Source organism: Dipodomys ordii, unplaced genomic scaffold (assembly GCF_000151885.1).
Source record: "Dipodomys ordii isolate 6190 unplaced genomic scaffold, Dord_2.0 Scaffold15, whole genome shotgun sequence".
In the NCBI taxonomy this organism is placed as follows: Eukaryota; Metazoa; Chordata; class Mammalia; order Rodentia; family Heteromyidae; genus Dipodomys; species Dipodomys ordii.
In genome coordinates, this window is record NW_012267231.1 from 12,395,888 (window position 1) to 12,401,887 (window position 6,000).

Consider the following 6,000-nt stretch of genomic DNA (forward strand, 5'->3'; position numbering starts at 1 on the left):
TGAGAGTTATGTTTTTCCCCCCTTGGATTCTTATCAGTGAGGTGTGTGTGTGTGTGTGTGTGTGTGTGTGTGTGTGTGTTTCAACTGTGGACCTTAAGGCTTTTTTGAGCCATACCTCCTCCATTTCTGGCTTTTTGCTGATTTATTGGAGTCTTTTTAAGGCTTTTTTGAGCCATACCTCCTCCATTTCTGGCTTTTTGCTGATTTATTGGAGTCTCTTGGAGTTGTCTACCAGAGCTGGCTTTGGATGAAAGATCACAGATCTCAAGTCTCCTGACTAGCGAGGACTGTAGATGTAAGCCGATGCCTGATTTGCAATGTAGTTTTGATTTGTGGTTCTCTGATGTCTAAGCATGTTAAACACTTTTCATGTATTGATTGACTTTTGTTACTTGTTTTGAGAACTTCCTGTTTAATTGTTTTGTCTATTTCTTGTTTAGATTATTTGTTCCTTTGGTGTTTAATCTCAAATGAATATCTGGTCAACACTTTTCTCCCATTTTTGTAACCTGTTTCTTTACTGTGTTTTTCTGTTGTACATCAACTCTTTTTATCTTGCTATAATTTAATTTGTCAGTTCTTGCCCTTATTTACTGAGCTGTTGGGTACTGTTCAGGGAGTCCTTGCCTATGCCAGTACTTAAAATGTTTCCCCATAGTAGTTTCAAAGATAATCTTTGAAAAGGGGCCTTTGACCCTGTTTTAAAATTGATTTTTATACAAAGTGAAAGCTAGGGATTTGGGTTCAATCTTTCCAATGTGGATACCTAGTTTTCACAGTATCACTATTGAAAGATTTCTCTCCAATGTATGTTTTTGGTGCCTTTGTTAAGAATTGATTGACTATTCCTGCTTGGGCTTATTTCTGGACTATCTATTCTGTTCTATTATTTCTGTCAGCTTTTATTCCAATAGCATGTTGCTTTTGATACTGTGGCTCTGAGGTATATTTTGAAGGTATAGTGGTTTTGAAATAGAGTTGTTACAACTCCAGCACTGGCCATTTTGCTCAGGATTGCTTTGGCTTCTTGGAGTCCTTTTTGTGTCCTATGGTCTCCTCCTCGTTTTCCTCTTTCCTCCCTCCCTCCCTCCCAAGCTTCCCTCCCTACTCTTTTACTTTCTTCTTTCTTTTTCACTGTATAGTTTTCATTGTGGAGGTCATTAACATCTTTGGTTAATCTTATGTCCATGGCTGGTTTTTCTTTTCTTTTTCTTTTTTTTGACACGGTAGGTTGACTGCTATCATTTCTATTTATATCTGTTTTATTTGTCTCTTGCCTTATTGCTCTGGCTAAGAATTCAAGCCTTATATTGAAGAAAAGGCATCCTGGTCTCATTCCTGATTTTACAAGAAATACTTTCATTTTTTTTTTCCCTTTCTGTATAATGTTGGCTCTGAGTCTGTCATATGTAGCCTTTAAAGTTGTTGTATGAATCCTCTGTTCTGATTTTTTTCAGGACTTTTATAATGGAGGCATCTTAGATTTTGTTAGTTTTTTTTCTATACTTATTAAGGTAATTATCTGATTTTTGTCTTTGCTTCTATTTATATGCTGTATTACATTTTTTGATTTATGTGTTGAACTATCCTGGATGAAGCCAACTTGATGAGATATAAGATCTTTTCTAATCCTTTTAATTACTTAAAGAATAGAATTACAGGATCATATAATAATAATACTATATTTAATAATAATACTACTATGGTTTATTTGTTGAGAAACTGCAAAAGTTTTTCTACCCATATATATGTAACATGTATATATGTGTGTATATTTATATATGTATATACATACATATGTGTATATATATGTGCATACTTTTACACACACATATATCTACACACCCCATATGTATCATACTTAATTCAGTTTGACCACACACACACACACACACGTGTGTGTGTGTATGTGTGCATATGTCCCTGTCTGTGTTTTCTAATATATTTTAGCTCTAACTTCCACAAATGAGAGAAAACATGTACCATTTTCTCTCTGAGCCTGACTGTAGTCAATTATTTTATTCCTGATCGATCCATAATATTTTTCTCCCTAATGGATAAATAAGATTTCATTATATATTTCATATATATATAATGTAAGGCATCTGACCTTTATTACACCCTATTTGTAATCTTTTAGATAAATACCCAAGAGTAATATTGTTGGATCATAGAGTAGTTCTATTTTTAATATTTTGAAGCATCTCCATACTGACTTGAGTAGTGATTACAGTATTTTACATTCCCACCAACAATGTATTCAGGGTACCTTTGTCCCCCGAATCCTCTCCAACATTTGTTGTTTATATTCCTGATGATGGCCATTCTGACTCAAGTGAGATGGAATCTCAATGTTGTTTGACTTGTATTTCATTTATGGCCAGGGATATTGAACATTTTTTCATATATTTATTGTACCTCTTCTGAGAAGTTAGCATTTTGCCCAGATACTAATTAGGTTATTAATTTTTTTAGGGGTTTAGTTTTCTTTTTTGTGTCAGCATGGGGCTTGAACTTAGGGCCTAGGTTCTATCTCTGAGCTCTTTTGCTTAGGGCTAGTGCTCTATCACTTTCAGCCATAGCACCACTTCCAAGTTTTCTGGTGATTTGTTGGACGGTCTCACAAGATTTTCCTGTCTGGTCTGGCTTTGAACTGTGATCCTCAGTTTTCAGCTTCTGAGTACCTAGGATTTCAAGCATTAGCCACCAGTGACAAAGTTTAGTTTTTTTAAGCTCTTTGTAAATTCTAGTAATTAGACTTTTGTCAGATTTATAGCTGGCAAAGATCTTCTCTCATTTTGTAAGCTGTCTTTTTACCTTTGAGACTATATCCTTTGCCACATAGAATTATTCTCACTTGATGCAATCCTGTTTGTCAATTCTGTCTCCCTATTTATTGAGTCTATGGAACATTCATAAAGTTTCTGTCTGTGCCAGTTAGTTCCAGTGTTTTCCCTACTCTTTCCTGTAGTGTTTTCAAGGTTTCCTGTCTTATATTCAGGTCTGTGATCCACTTTGAATTGATTTTACTGTAAGGTGAGAGAAAGAAATTAAGTCTGCCAAAAATCAGATGATTGTAGTTGTATAAATTCATTTTTAGGTATTCTAATTTGTTCTGCTAGTCTTCAGGTCTGTTTTCTACTAGTACCAAGCTGTATTTGTTTTTGTGGCTCTGAAGTCTAGTTCAAAACTTGCAATTGTGATAACTCTAGCACTACTTCCTTTCTTCAGTATTGCTTTGGCTATTCAGTGCCTTAGTGATCCTATACGAATTTTTGGATTATTTTCCTTCTCTGTCAAGGGTCTATTGTGATTTTAAAGAATCACATAATGATCCTAATGCAGAAAATGCCTTTACAAAACCTAGTGTCCTTCTATGATAAAACAAAACTGGGGAATCTAGGTGAATAGAGGGGTCATATTTTAACCTAATGAAGGCTCTGACAACCCTGTAGCCATTGTCATGCTAAATAGTAAAAAACTGAAGCAATTTCCTATAAAAACAATATCAAGACAAGGATGTACAGTCTCCACACTTAATTAATTTAGTACTGGAGTTCCTAGCCAGAGCAATAAGGCAAGAGAAAGATATAAACAGGATCCATGCATAGAAGGAAGTCATGCTATCTCTGTTTGCAGCTGATACAATCCTGTATCTAAAGATCTCTAAAGACTCTACCCTAAAACGCCTGGAGCTGATAAGTACCTTGAGCGAAGTAGCAGGATATGAAATCAACATACAGAAATCAGTAGCTTTTCTGTATACCAGCAACATGCAGGTGGAGTGAGAAATCAGAACAACTTCTTCTGATAGCCTCCAACAAAACAGTACCAAACAAATTAAAGCCCTAGGAATAAACCTAACCAAGGAGTTGAAGGACCTGTATGACAAAAAATATAATTCTTTACTGAAGAAGACACCTGGAGGTGGACAGACTTCCATGTTCATGAATTGGCAGAATCAATATCCTGCCAAAGGCAATCTACAAATTCATTGTGGTTTTGATTTGCATTTCACTGGGGCCAGATGCTTTGTCCTTGTTTGATCCTCTGCATATCTTCTTTGGTGAAACGTCCTTTGTCTATTTTGGAAAGGGATATTTGTTGTCTTTCTTATGCTGAGTTATAGGAGTACTAGTAAATTTACCATTTTTTAAATGTACCAAACATTTAAAGAATTAATGACAGTCCTCAAATTCTTCTAAAAATATCCTTTGCAGATCTGTAGACCTTTAGCAGATGTATGATTTGAGGATACTTTCTCCTGTTCTATGGACTGTATTTTCCTTGGAAATTGAGAAGTGAGTCTTCCAACTTTGTTTTTCCTTTCTCAAGGTTATTTTGGGTATTTCTGGTCCCTTGTGGTTCTATATGAATTTCAGGGCTGGCTTTTTCATATAAGGAAACAAGACCTTTGGGATTTTGCTAAAAATTATATTGCCATTTTATTGCCATTTTAACAGTATTGATTAATTCTCATTTCATGTTTATGAAATTTCATATTCATGAAATGAGAATTTCATGTTTTGGGGGGATGTACTTTCAGCAGCATTTTATGGTTTTACAGTTATCAGAGTAATAATGACCTCATAGTGTCAATTAAGAATTATTCCCTAATGTTCTGTTTTTGGAAGAGTTTAAAGATTGTTCTTAATTCGTTTTTAAATGTTTGGGAGAATTTACCTGTTAAGACATGTTGTCCCTAACTTTTCTTTGTGAGTGCATTTTGATTACTGATTCACTTTATGTATTTGTTATAAGCCCTATTCAGATTTCCTGTTCTGTCAGGATTATATTCTTTTATAATCATCTGAATTTTTGTTCAGAGTAATTTCCATGTTTACATTTCTGATTTTCATTAACTGTATCTTCTCTAATTTTTTTTTCTTAAAGAACCTATTTCTTTGTAAACTTTGGTGCTAGTTTTTAAAAACCAATTTGGTTTTGTAGAATCTGTTTTTTTATTTTGCTTATTCTCTGGTTTTAATTTTTTCCTTGTGCTAACTTTGTTTTACTGTGTTTTTTATCTAGTTTCTCTAGGAATTATATTTGAGATCTATTTTGGTGTATGCTTTTATGAATATATACTCCTCTTTTTAGTCTTTTTATTGTTGTACTCTGTAATTTTTTCATGCATCTTCAGTATTTCTAATATCCTAGTGGTTACCTTTTTAGTCCACTGTTTAAGTATTGTTTAATTACCATATATCGTGAGTTCCTAGTTTTCCTGCTAGTTTGAGTTTCTAACCACTCCATTTTGGTTGCAGATGGTATTGTTAGCAATTTTAGTATATTAAATTAAATAAACAGTTTAGTTCATTTAAGAAAATGTGCTTGAGAAAAATGTATATGTATGCTGTTCTTTTGGGGTAGAGTAGTCTTTGCATGTCTGTTAGAGGTAATTAGTTTATAGTATTTGATCTTGGGCTGAAACTCAGAAATGCTGCAAGTCCAGTGGTCTAAATCCAAGTGAAAAAGAAAAGTTTTCTCAGGCTTTCTTTTTTTTCCAATCCTAGAGTTTACCCTGACCCACTTACAATTATGTACCTGACTAGATGACAGCCAGCTGATAGTGGTGATGTATCTGATTACTTAATGAATTGTTAGCAACTAAGAATGACTCAAAAATAACAAAAATGAGCAAAGGCTTTTGGCACACTCCTGTCATTCCAGCATTCAGAAGGCTGAGGCAGAAGGATTAAAGGCCAATCTGGGGCTACGTGGTTGAAACCATGTCTCAGGAAAAAAAAATTATACAATTGCTTTTTTGCATATATTGCCTGCCCTCTCAATAGGGAAAAGTCATAGTGCAAATCATTAATCTGTTAGGATTTAATAACAAATTGATGATTTGAGGGTTGTGCTGTGAGCAGTACTCATGAGTTTAAATGCCAGTTACACTGGCATTTTTTTTAATTTAATTTAATTTTATTTGTGAACATACTGTACAGAGGAGTTACAATTACATGGGCAGGATAATGCGTACATTTCTTACCAAGC

General features: G+C 34.2%; 1 protein-coding gene across 1 annotated transcript in view; it reads left to right on the top strand.

Annotated features, from left to right (window-relative positions):
* Herc2 (HECT and RLD domain containing E3 ubiquitin protein ligase 2) overlaps window positions 1-6,000 on the top strand; it is a 139,734-nt gene that overhangs the window by 52,778 nt on the left and 80,956 nt on the right. The window lies entirely within an intron of this gene.